This window comes from Dipodomys ordii, unplaced genomic scaffold, assembly GCF_000151885.1.
Source record: "Dipodomys ordii isolate 6190 unplaced genomic scaffold, Dord_2.0 Scaffold40, whole genome shotgun sequence".
In the NCBI taxonomy this organism is placed as follows: Eukaryota; Metazoa; Chordata; class Mammalia; order Rodentia; family Heteromyidae; genus Dipodomys; species Dipodomys ordii.
In genome coordinates, this window is record NW_012267256.1 from 8,261,489 (window position 1) to 8,274,692 (window position 13,204).

A 13,204-nucleotide genomic window follows, 5' to 3' on the forward strand; every position below is an offset into this window, starting at 1 on the left:
AGCCCGGGCCGCGGCCCCGCGCACCTGGGGAGGCCTGGCCCCCTGCCTGTCGGGACCGGGGGGCGCCGTCCGTCCCGGGCCTCCCCGCTTCCCGGGTTCGCGCCTCCGCGTTTGCAGGAAACCGCGTTCCCGCGGGGTCCGAGTCGGGGTCGGGTCCTTGTCTCTGGCTTTTCTTGGAACAATGGACCTTTGAACGTGCGTGTGTGTGCGTGTGGGGGGAGGGGGGTCAGCCCCGCCGGAAGCCAGCCGGGGGGTGCCGTCCAGTGTCCGGCGTCGGCGGGGATCCCGGTCCCCCCCCCGTGGGTGGGGCCGCCGCCGCCCGCGGCTCTGCCCGGGCCCCCGGGCGCCTTGGCTTCAAGATTGGGGAACTGCTTTGGCACTTGGAGGAGGTTGGTGAGAGAGGGGGGGGGCTCGACCAGATCTGGGAGGTCCTGGCAGAGAAGGGGGGCGGTGAGCACCCCAAGAGAGCAGTGAAGGCTAGCCATACGACCTCCATGCCCTCTGCTGGGGGCAGGGGTCTGGAGGGGAAAGGGCTCACTGGGATGAACGCTCCCGTCCAAGGTTAGGACCCCCCGGGGGGGGTCTCTGTGTGTCCTCTGGTCAGCCTGGGCTAAGGGTCGAGGCCCTGGGAACTTGCTCCCTTACCTTGGGTTACTAGGACCACTTGAGGATGCTGGGCACGTGTGTGTGTGTGTGTGTGTGCACGCACAAGTCTTGTGAGCTCTTCCCAGTCAAAAGCGTGTGTTTAGTGGTGGGAAAGGGGGTGAGGGACGGGGAGGCTCTTTTCAGCCCATGGAAACCCTGGTTCCTTGGATAGCCCAGGCAGTACCTGTTGGGAACAGCTGCTCCACATAAACACCTATGAAGTAGCCCTAGAGCTCTGACGGTGCCCACTGGAGGAAGCTTGCTTTTCCTTTTCTTCTTCTCACAATCGATCTGGCTTCATATTGATCACCGAAGGCAGCATGCTCTCTTCTCTTTTTTTTTTTTTTCCCATAATGGGATTCATATTGTCGCTCTATAATCCACGGCCTATTCAGAGGTTCTTTTGAATGTGCATTTCTAAGCCACGCCGGAGAATGCTAGAGGCTGGTTAGGGAGTTTAGGTAGCACTGTGTGATGCTTTGTCCCACTGTGGGAATGACTCCACAAGTCTACTCAGCTTTCTGTCTGTCTGCACTGGACGGACGGGTAGGAACAGATGAAACTGGAAGACTGTTTTTTGGCTTTCAGTTCAGTACAGCAGATGCTGCCTCATCAGAGAGGTTGTGTGTGCACAGGTTAGGTAAGTACAATTTGAAATGAATTCTGAGATTCTGAGCCTTCACCTGTTCAGGTTTATCAGCCAGTGAATGAAAATTGAAGATCTGCTTTGTGTGTGTGTGTGTGTGTGTGCAGAAAAGTAGAACCTGTAATTTCCATGTATGAACCTGCAATCATGTGTATGAAGGGCTTTATGAAGTTGCTGTTCTTGGTCAATTATTTAAGTAAAGTTTCCTTCCTTGGTCTAGCACATAATTGAATTTTCACAAGTGTTAGGTCCAACAGGAAACCTGAATCTAACTTGTTCTCAAACAGCTAGACAGAAAACGAGAAGGCAAACAGATAGTCCTGTGAGCCATTTTTGAAGTTGAACAGGTGCTATTTACTGGCTATTTGCCTTTGGGCAAGTTTTTGTAAAGAAGGAGGAATCTTGTACTGAAAGGAAGAGAAATCGAGGCAGGCGAAGTACCTGTAATGGTAGTTACTCAGGAGGCTGCAATCTGAGGATTGAGGTTTGAAGCCAACCCAGTCTGTGAGACTGATGGTCTGTGAGACTATCTCCAATAAACTACTCAGAAAAAGGCAGAGATGGCACTGTGGTTCAAGTGGTAAAGCACTAGCCTTAAGCCAGAGAAGCTCAAGGACAGTGCCCAGGCCCAGAATGCAAGCCCCAGGACTGGCAAAAGGAAAAAGAGAGAGGTGGGGGGAGGGAGGGAGGGCTGGAGGGAAAGGAAGAGAGAGGGGGAGGAATACTCACTACCAAATTTGTGGTTTGCAACTTACATTTGGCGTGCTGTTGTAAATATCTGTGTTTTCAACTTCTTCAAAATACCTGTCACCTACTGTGTGCCAGCCATCTGCAAGAAATCTTAACACTTTTGCCTTCTGGAGAGTTCTGTTGGTAGGGAGAGAGAGTGGAATGGAGTAAATGTCCCTGGGGAAGCCATGGGCCACGGTGGGTTCCATTTTCAAAGCTGAGTAATACATACTTTTTTGTTGTTGGATTTATTAGTCAGGCCAGGAAGACAAGGAAAGCTCCCATAAACGTGTGAGTGGTTGGGAAAAACCATTGTGCTTGCGATTCTCTAAGAAGCCAGAGGAGGAGTGGTAGAACAGTTTTTGTAAGAATTTATTCTGTGAGGCAAAATAGTGGGACCTGAAAACTGGTGTTTGGAGTTCCATTTCTTACCTGGGGTGCTGAGGCAGTCTGGGCTCCAAGTCTCTCCTCCCCTTTACCCCTCCCCTCCTCAAGGAGGAAGAGGACAGCAAAGGTGGAGAAGTTGAGGGAGGAGAAAGAAGAGGAAGAACAGGAGAAAAAAAAAGGTAAAGAAGAGAAAGGCAGGGAAAGCCCTCGGTTTGCATTTCTGAAACCGTGAAAATCACCCTTTCTAGTTTTCTCCACTTGTAGAGCCTGTAAGACAAGACTAAGAAAGACTGTTTGCTCAATTACTGCAGCTGTTGTCTGGATGAAACTTGAATCTGTAAGCAATGCTTGCTTTATTCTCCCCCAAGAAATGGACTTAAGCTCATCGGACATTTTAATAAATTGCCTTTGATAGAGATCCAAACTCGGAAATTTAAAGCTGCCAAGTGAAATGTGAGGTTTTTTTTTTTTTTTCTTTTTGAGCAAGAAAAGGGCGATGTGGATGTCATTGGTTTTCTGGACAATGCTACATACATAGGCTGAGTAAAAAATAAAATCAAACAAGCGAGTTGAGACCCAGGGAGGCTAGCTAATTAGGTAAGGTCATAATAAATGAATGGCTCAACAGGGACAAAAACGCCTTTGTCTTTATTTCCAGACAACATTTTCTTTTCCCCTGCTGATATAGTTTCACTGATCCAGTGGTTGGGTTAACAATATACTTATTTTAATGTTTTAATGGTCAAACTTTTACAGTGGGTTGCATGAGAGTTTAAGACAGATTCTGTCTTTCTTTACATGATACTGTTTCATACGTGATATGGCATATTCAGTGGGTGATGTTACTTGTAATAAGTTTCTATGAAATAAGGAACTTAGTGTAAAAATGTTAGTTTTACTTGCATTTTCCATAAACGGGACACATGTAAAATATTGTAGCAGTGTACATTTTTCTCCCGCACGGAATCAAGTTCCTGGAAGCATTATTCAGACTTGAGTTGTGAAACAGAATAAAAAGCATACTACAAATAGTTCACATGTTCTTGTGTTTCCCCTCTGCTTGCTTTGGGAAACCTTTAATGTTGGTTGTCAGGAACTATGTTCAGTAAGTATTTTATTGCATTTCTAGAATGGGTGCTGGGAACACACAAGATACCTGTAACCGAAGGTCTTGATTAAAAATGTCCTTTTAAAAAAGTGAAAAAGACTTGGAGATCATAATGACTGCCCCCCAACATGTTCGTGCTTTGATCTATGTATGGAGCAAATCTGTATGACCCTAACCTTGCTACCAGATTTGTAACAACACACTGAGTTTTGTTGGTTACGTAGTGACCAGTGGTAACCATTTTTTACAATTGTTGGATCAGAGTAAGTAAGAATTATGTAGTATTTGGTAAGAATTTGATATTCTGGAGGGGAAAAATGTGGCTATGGAGAGATTGTAGCATTCCTAGCTGTAACATATTTAAAAAGTGGCTTTCAGACCACTGGATGTGCTTTTGGGACCTTGTTGCCTGATTCAACTAAGACTGTCCATTGTGAGCCACTGAAAAAATGACCATCCTTATTGATGCTGAGTTTGATGCCCTTCTCTGAAAACAATACAAATATCCTCCACAATGCTGATACCTGGGTCGATCAGGTCTCTCCCAAGCGAAGCATTGATTTTATTACTGGAGTCTGCAAGCCTTGTGCTGTCTATGATCTCTGCTAATGGCTACTCACTTCCCTAAAGAATGATTTCAGATACTTTGAGATTTGAAAATTAATTATTAACATTTTAGGGATTAGCCATTGAGCACAGGGGGAAAAATGCCTCAGTTCTGTTTCAGCAGGAGTGAGACTGTGTGTGTGTGTGTGTGTGTGTGTGTTTAAAACAACAGTGTTTTTTGTTTTTGTTGTTCCTTTGTTTTGAGACAGGAGCTTGGTAGGTTTCCTGAGCTAGCCTTGAACTAGTGGTCTTCTTGCTTGTGATGGCTGGGATTCCAGGCCTGGATACCATGCCTAGCTCTCACATTTGATGATGAACAATTTTTTGCTTTTCCAGGAACCTGTGTTGTGTCACACCCTGTCTTGTTCATACCATGCAACCCCTCTTCTCAACCGAAGAGTAGATAAGATCAGTTAGTGGGTAACTTTCCCCAGCTGTCTGGTTAGCACTCTGGTTTAGCTTGACTTTTAAGTATTTCTTCTTGCTTCTTTTTTGAGCCTGTGGCCCTTTGAGCTCACCACACAGCCTGTGTGCCTGATTTGCTTTCAGCTCTCTCTGTTTAGTTACACTTACCAGTGTTGGGTGAGTGTTTGTTAGGTGGCTAGTCTTCCTTTTTGCTCTGGCATTCTGGGGTCTTGGTAAGCATCAAAGCCATTGCTGAGGAGGAGGATAGGATCCTTTTCCTGGGTCTTGCTTTCCTATCTCCTTGGCATAGGAGGAGATAAACTATGACTTGTATTTTGGCTTGAAACTCACCTGCTTGTGACATCCTGCTGGCCGGGCTTCCAAAGGTAAGGAAAGACTTCTTGAGTCTGCAGATTCTGCTGAGTTGGTCATTGTTGGACAGTGTGATGTTGTTTTAGTAGGAGAGTTCAGTGGTAGATTTTAGTATACACTCATGAATTGAACTTACCTGTACTTGTTTGAGAGTGTGCATTGGGTGGAGTAAATTTGAGATTGTAAACTCACAGAGGGTAGACAAATTCAGGCCCCTTAACCCAGATTCTTTGCCCTAGCACACACACTAATAATGCCTTGACGTGGGCCATTTCCCTCAGCTGGAGCCCTCCTGTCTCCATTGTCTAGCAGAGTCTTTGTCTCACAAGATGCTGAAGAGAGTCGCTTGTCCTAAGAGAACTTGTCTCTGGTTTTGAAGCATTTTGCTCCCAGCAGCTAACATTGTCTTATGGTTCTGTATGTATTACAGTTAAAAGATCTACTTTCATGGGTACATACTTGGCTTTAATGCTAGCTCATTGCAATTTGGTCATCTTATTATTCATTTAGAATATTTCTTGGTTTGAAAGATAGCTTAACATATTCATCAAGCCAAGACTCTCAAGCCTATAATCATAGCTACTCAGGACACTTGAGATAGAAGGATATAAGCCAGAACAGACAAATTTGAGAGGTTCTTATCTCCATTTAACCAGCAAAATCTGGAAGTGGAGCTGTGGCTCAAGTGGTAGAGTGCCAGCTTTGAGCAAAAAAAGTAAGGCAAAGAGCATGAAGGCCTGAGTTCAAGCACCAGGACCAGCATATGCACACGTGTGCACACATACACGCACACACAGTATATAAAAAATAGAACATGAGAAAAGATCTATTTTTCAGGATCTATTTCTTCCTGTCATTGAATTTTAATGTGAGTCGGTTACTGGATGAGGACTTGGAGTGAGTCTACGCTCTTCACATCAGATACATCTCTATTGTGTGAGGTTCTCCCCCCTCCTGGCCGTCCACATGGCTTTCTGTCCCTTTCTTCTGGAGAAGCATTTGCCAGCATTGCCGCTGGCACTCTGCGAAGAATGTAGCCCACAGGCAGCTCTGCCCTTTGCTGTAACCCTAATTAATTCAGCCTCCCTCAGGTCAGCCTCTGGCTTTGGTTCTTTCTTTTGAGGATCAGTGACCAGGCTGACTGGCCGCCAGTGCAGCCATTGTGTGTCTCTGCACAGCCGTCCCTCACTGTCAGCGCCTCTCAGTGTCTGGCCAACTGGTTTGGGAACAGGGGCAAAGCAGCAGAGGCTGGAAGAAAAAAAGAGGAGGGAGCTGAGAAATAAAAGCCCGGCAGACAGGAGCAGAGAACCGAGAGGAGGTAAGGTGATTGTCACCTTCCTGGTCTTGGTGTCTAGATTGTCTCATTTTTCCTCCTGTTTATCTCCTTGTTCAGTCAAAAGGCAACATGACAGAAACTTTTGATATGGGTCTCTTTGGCTTTTATTTGGGATTCATGAATGGACACAGTCCTCATTCTACAAAACAGAATGAGACCTCTGATGGGGGTAATAGCAGAATGAGCTTTTAGGTATGAACAGAAATAATAGGGAGAAGCTGATTGGTCAATATGTGCATAAGGCAACTTGCTTGTCCCTGGAAGAAGCAACTTTTATTATACTTCCTATTCTGATTGTAATCTGTTCTCAGGGAGAAAATGGTTTGTTTCTTCCTTAAAAGTTTCAGTTTGATTCTGTGGCATTTGAATTGAGTAAATCCATTTTGGTTTTGTTTGGATTTGTAAGAACTCACTCCAAAGCAATGCCACTCACAATTGTTTTAAGTTTATTTTCTTCTTCTATTCAGAGGCCTATATACTTTGCTCCATTAAAAAAATTTTTTTATTGTAGAAATACTGTACAGAGGTGTTACAATTACACCAGTAAGGTAATCAGTCATTTCCCATTGAGCATTGTTACCTCCTTTGTTTTTCTCCTACCATCCCTTCCCTCTCTACCTCTTCCCCTCCCCCTCCAAGTTTTAAAGTTCGTTTCTTTTTTTTGCTGGTCGTGGGGCCTGAAATCTGGGTCTGGGCGCTGTCCCTCAGCTCTTCAGCTCAAGGCTAGCACTCTACCACTGGAGCCATAGTGCCGCTTCCACCTTTTTCTGCTTATGTGGTGCTGAGGAATTGAACCCAGGGCCTCATGCATGCAAAGCAAGCACTCTACCACTGAGCCACCTTCCCAGCCCTTTGTTTTTTGTTTTTTGTGTTTTTTTTTTGGTTAAAGGGTGCCTTCTACAAAAATGAGATGTAAGACTGAGTTAACAGTGTTAAATAATGACTTAGTTAGCTTTAAGGTTAGACAATAATCCCTTGGTACGTGTTTAGCATTAGATACAAATAAAAGCTTTTAGAGGAATCTATATATTTTTATTTGCATATATTAATAGGGTAAGAGGAATTTAGTATGAAAATTGAGGTGTGTAGGATATCTTGAAAAAGTCACCTCATTGTATTTCCTTAATCCTCCTCCTCTCTATACCCCCCTCAACTTTTCAAACAGTATTTGGTATGTTTCATTACTTATCTTCGTGCACCGAAAAATTCACACACACATATTTGCAAGATATATATTTATATAAATACATTAAATTTATATTTTCTATTTGCAAGATATATATATATACGTATATATCTTGTATAAGCTTATATTATTTCTAAGTTTTGTTTCCCAAAGATTTAATTGTTTCTTGACTATATGTTTTCTTGCAGAGTTTAACAGATGAACTTCTAGGCAGGACAAGAAATGTTAAAACTACTTCTTTATTTAAAAGCTTAATGGCAAAGGGCTTTGTTTTGTGTGTGTGTGTGTGTGTGTACAATGTTTCTTATAATTTTTCTGTAGTATATTTTGGAGTTTTTCCTTTTGAGGGAAATAATGTGAGGCATACATGGCATCTAGTTTGGGGAGTATCATTCATTGGCTAAGTGGAGAGAACAGGTGTAAGAATACAAAATAATTCACATTTCAGTCGCGTAGCCTTTCACTTCAGACGGGGGGTTTGTAATCAAGGTCTATCAGTGAATGCTGCCTTGGGTTCAGTGGGTAGCTTACAAAGGCGAAATTGGATCTATGTGACTAAACGAATTGCAATGGAGGCCAACTGTTTCTTTCTTCTTCCTCATGCACCAGAGCAATTACAGGTGATCATGACTCATACAGATTTTGAAAGTTGAAGGGAAAGCGTCCAAAAGAATTTTAAGTGCAAGGTCTTAGTGGAGAGTGCTCTGTGTCCCCACAGTGTGAAGCTGTGTGCATGGGTCCCAGGGCGATCAGTTCTTTGAGAGTTTGCTTACACACAACCACGTAGATTGCTGGTTGAAAATGAATTTCATTTTTCTAACCGTCTGTCTTTTCCCAAGCAGCTATATACACATTTGTGCTAAATTCCTGGCAGTGATTGTTTAAGGAAGATATATTTTATTCTGCACATGTATTACACATATTCCTCTAAACTACATATATATATATATACATATATGTATATAAACACCCTAACCACTCTTTATTTAAAAAGAAATCTATATAGTGTTTAAGTGTAAAATCTTCATGAGACTGTTAATCACACTTATCGACCATCATATTCTGAGTGTAAAATTAAATTAAATGAAATATTCAACACCTACCCTCAAAAACAAAACAAAAATCCCTGAAAGATCAGGGTGTTATTCTGCATTGTGACTTTCTCCCAAATATATGAAGTTGGGAATATGGACTATTAGTTGAAAATGGAGCAACAGGTTTTATTGGGTCAGAAATACTGATAATTATGGTAAAATGTGTAATCTTTTCTCATGGTAATTCAGTTATACCTTTTTTTTCTGTCATGTTTTACTTTTTGCTGGCTAGTGTTACTTCTTTAGGGTTCCTACTTACTATGTTATAAAATTTTCCCAAGATCTTAAAAAAGGAAAAGTTACTTTATGATTATTATTATTTTGTGTGTGCACCAGTACTGAGGCTTGAACGCGAGGCCTTATGCGCTTGCCTGACCTTTTTGCTCAGCTCCACTTCTGTCTTCTTACTGGTTAATTGGAGATAAGAGTCTCAGATTTATTTGCTCCACCTGCCCTTCAACCATGATTGGTCAGATCTCAGCCTTTTGAACAACTAAACTTACAAGTGTGAGCCACCCTTGTCTGGCTAGGAAAAGTTTGGTTAGCCACATTTTGACCAGTTATAACTGGAATTCTTGGGAAGTTAAGAGTGTCATTTGTAGAATTGACAGGTACATTGGATGTTGTCTTGAAATTTCTGTGCTTGATGAAAAAAAAGAGCAAACTTGATTAGATCTTACTCGCTTCTTGGCTGTTCCTATAACAAGCCTGAATCTTTCCATTGGAAAGTAAAAGGGCTCATTAAAACGTATACATGGGATTTGAAAGAACAGAAATGAATTCAAAAGGGTTCCATTTTTAGTAGGTGTTCCTTGTATATAAAGGGGCCAGTGTGTAGGTCTTGACACGGCGTTGGCTGAGTTTGGAGTTTGGAGACTGGTGATGTGACATGGAACAGGTGTCCTTGTACCCCTTACAAGTGACAGCACCTCTGGAAGTCAGTTTACCTTGCCTCTCAGCATCTCAGCAGTAGAGAGTTTAAAAGAACTCTACTCGTGCTGAGGTACTACTGTCTGTATAGAAAGGACATTCGCTTTTTATCACGGCCTTGGGGCAGTTCTAGGATTGATAGGTGCTTGATCTATCACTCAGCCATACCTCTAGCCCTTGATTGTGCCAGTTCTTTTTGAAATAGGGACTTGGATTTGTCTGATGACTTTTGTGGACCATGATTTAGGTTTCTCATTATCGCTTAGCTAGGATATGACAGGCACACACCATCTTGCCCAGCTGGTAAGTCAGAAGGGACTTTGGGAACTTCCCAGCCCAGGTTGGCCTCAAACCACAAGCCTTCCAATCTCAGCCTCCTAGGTAGCTAGCATTACAGATGTGAGCTACTGGCTGAGGCTCCATCACAGCATTTCTCTGCTGTCAGTACACAGTATAATGTGTTCCTTTTCCCTTTGTCCTCTGTATTTCATAGTATGTGCTAAAATGATTGGGAAAGGCTTTCATTATCCAGGTATTTGCCATTCTTTATTTTAGAATTTTTATGTGAAGGGTTTTATTGCAACTTTTACTCATCAGTTGAATTTCATATTAGAATTGTGTTTGTCATAGATAATACATTGATTTCTTTGCTTGAAGTAGTGTTTTTTCTTCAAGAATCTTAAAGACTTTGAACTTTTGGTTAAAATAATGCCTCTTTTTCCTGTGAAAAGAGTTTTATATATAATACTGCATAGGCAGGTACTGAAAGGTGAAAAGAATGAAAATCATCTTTTCATAGTCTTGGTAAAATCTTTAATTACCCACTTTAACTACTTGCCTAAACTGCCTGTGCAAATTTTTAATTGTCTATTTGTTTGGTTTATAATCAAGCCTTTTGGGACACTACTTTTTACCCTCCAGTACATAAGAACTCACAAAATAATTCTCCCAAAGAATTTCAAAGTACTGTCTAAATTCATCGTGAAATTGCAGCTGTTTTCCACAGGTTTTAAAACATGAATTGAGATAAAAGTATGATTCCCCCACATTTTGGATTATCTCCTTTATTTTAGGCACCAGCTCTAATAATAGCTCTTAAGGTAGATCAGAAAATGTCCATTGCAAGTACTACCTTAAAAAAAAACAACCCTAAACAACTTGTCATGCAAACGAACACATACTGTATTAAAGTGAAATATTTATTCCTAGTGAAATTACAGAGGTGGCAAATGCTTGCTGAGAGGGCTTGAAAGGCAGAGGAGGGGGCTGGTAATTCCCTCCTTTGTTTTCAGGATGCCAAGCCCAAACAAAAGCTACAAGTAATTGCTAATAAAATCTTTTCTCTACCTCTCCCCTGTAAGACCTACTACTATAACCCTCTCATGATAGCAAAACTCCCAATTATTTACTGAATGAATGAAATGTCTTTTCTTCCTCTGAGCCATTTAGACCCAGAAGTGGAAATCAGTAAAATTTAAGTAACTGATTCATAGTGCTCTACTTAATGTAAACTCATCAGTGTAAAAAGAAATCTTAATGTGTTTATGTCTTATATTTTTTAACGATTTTAGTTGCCGGCGATTTTTGCTTTGTTTGAGACTGATATATGGTTGTTAGCAATATGTGATTTTGGGGGGTGACATTGATCAAGATGTATTGTACTCATAAATCAACATGCTGCATTGAAACTGAAACCCCTTTGTACAACTACTTAAAGATAATTAGATGTCAGATTGAGAAGATGCTTTTTTGTTTGTGGCAAGCTCCATCCGAGTTTTCTCATTAAGTTGCCATTTCTGTGACCTTCAGAACACAGATTATTCTCAGTGGATCGCTGACTCTGTTGAACATTGAACCTCTTATACTGCTTTGTGTGTGTGTGTGTGTGTGTGAGAGAGAGGGGGGGGGAGGAGGGTGAGTTCGAGTACATCTGGTGACATTATCTCCTACTAAAGGGCTCTCTAGCTTGAGAAGTAATAACAGCCTTTCTCACCCTGAAACAATGAGGTATTGGATGATTGCAGCCGGGTACACAAAGGCTTCCCACTCTTTTCAGAGCTGATTATGGTAGCAGCGTCCCTCCCCTCCCGATGAGTCTGACACTCAGTAATATCTGCTTCACTCCTTTCTTTGTTAATGGAAGAGCATAAAGGGGATCTTTGTTATACTCTGATTTGTTCCAGCAGGAAGTATCCATTATTTGGCTCAGCTTCTTGGCACCGGGAGCTGTTTCTTCAAGAGCACCTGAATGGTGTGCTTTTCCTTTGTTTTGAAGTCTAAACTTCATCTAAATAATTATTTTTGTCCGCAAATGGAACCTGTAAACCATGGACATACTCTGTGTCTGCAGATTCCCCTTTTAACCTCTGTATCAATCCTTGATTAGATTTCATTTCTATTCCCATTTATTTCTGGAGCCCTTGGGTCCTGGGAATGGAGTTTCTCTAATGACCCTTTTATGCTTAATGGGTTTGTTGATAATCTCTATGACTAGAGTCTTGTTTATTGTTGGGTGAGGACCAACTGGGAGATTCTGAGGGTATTGAATGAAGTCATATGCTCTAGTTTTTAAAGCCAGGGACCTAAGTGGAAGAAGTTGAGCATCAAGTTTCTGAAGCCATTGAGCACATCTCATTTACACTGAGCTCTGTCATAAAACACAGGGTGTGGCCAGCAAGCCCTTGCCTTTCCCCCTTTCTCCTCCCCCTCTCCTCCCTACTTCTTCCTATCTTCCTTCCCTTTTTTCTTCTTCTTTTCACAAATCAACAGTTAAATTTAAAAAACATATTCTCATATGTGCTCTGTCTAAAAGCCATCAGAAAGGTTTAAGAAGAACTCGCTGTGTGGGTAGTGTCAGTTTTTCTTAGCTAAAAAAGGATCCCAGATAAAAAGGAATCGTGAGCTTCTGCAGGAAGGATTCCTGAGGCGATTAACGCCCTGGCTACTTCCAGCCAGTTCTGTAAAACACATTCTTTGAAGTCACCGCCTCCCTATTGTTTGGAAAGACAGGGGAGTGAAACTAGTTAGAGCCCCTAGAACGAGATCGTTCTTTAGAGTTAAGAACCTGGGTTTAAATTCTGGGTCTGTGCGCTGTCTGAAGTGTGAGAAAGTTTTCTTAACCTTTCCAGGCCTCAGTATTTCTCATCGGCAAAATGGGGTTGATGGTGCCTATTTCAGATTTTGTTGGATTGAAAATGTTAAATTGGTCAATAACATAGGCGTTAAGGATAGTATTAACAGTAAGTGCATTGAAAAAAAAGATCATTTGAGGGCTGGGAATGTGGCTTAGTGGTTGAGTGATTGCCTAGCGTGCTCGAGGCCCTGGGTTCAATTCCTTGGCACCACATAAACACACACACACACAATAAATCACTTGCAACATTATATTTTGATACTTAACTGTTTTTTCAACTTTTTAGGATCTTAAGAGATAAGATCCACTTCAAACTTTTACACTAAGTGTATTCAGAACCTATAATTAAATGACAGCCTAAATAGAAAATTGTAAATTGCTTGGCCATAAGATAAATCTAGTGAGCTTCAGCACTCTGATGTGAATTTGTATCTCTTGAGAGCTTTTCCAGGTCTACCTCGTGATCCTCATGTGACACATGGACTTGTCATCTTGAACATACACAGAGTGTCATGTCATTGAGATACTCAATGTGACTATTGTTTCAAAGTCACCAAGGTAGAGCCCTCTCTGTACCAATTGAGCCAGAAACCCAGGGACAAAGAGCCCAGGATTCTACCTTTGGGA

At 41.9% G+C, this 13,204-nt stretch overlaps 1 protein-coding gene across 1 annotated transcript in view; it reads left to right on the forward strand.

Annotated features, from left to right (window-relative positions):
* The first annotated feature begins 314 nt into the window (after positions 1–314).
* The window catches only part of Tmem2 (transmembrane protein 2), a 71,911-nt gene continuing 59,021 nt past the window's right edge, over positions 315–13,204 (forward strand). Inside the window, exon 1 of the mRNA XM_013018397.1 lies at positions 315–389. The gene's annotated coding sequence lies outside the window, so the exon portion shown is untranslated. The remainder of the gene's footprint in view (positions 390–13,204) is intronic.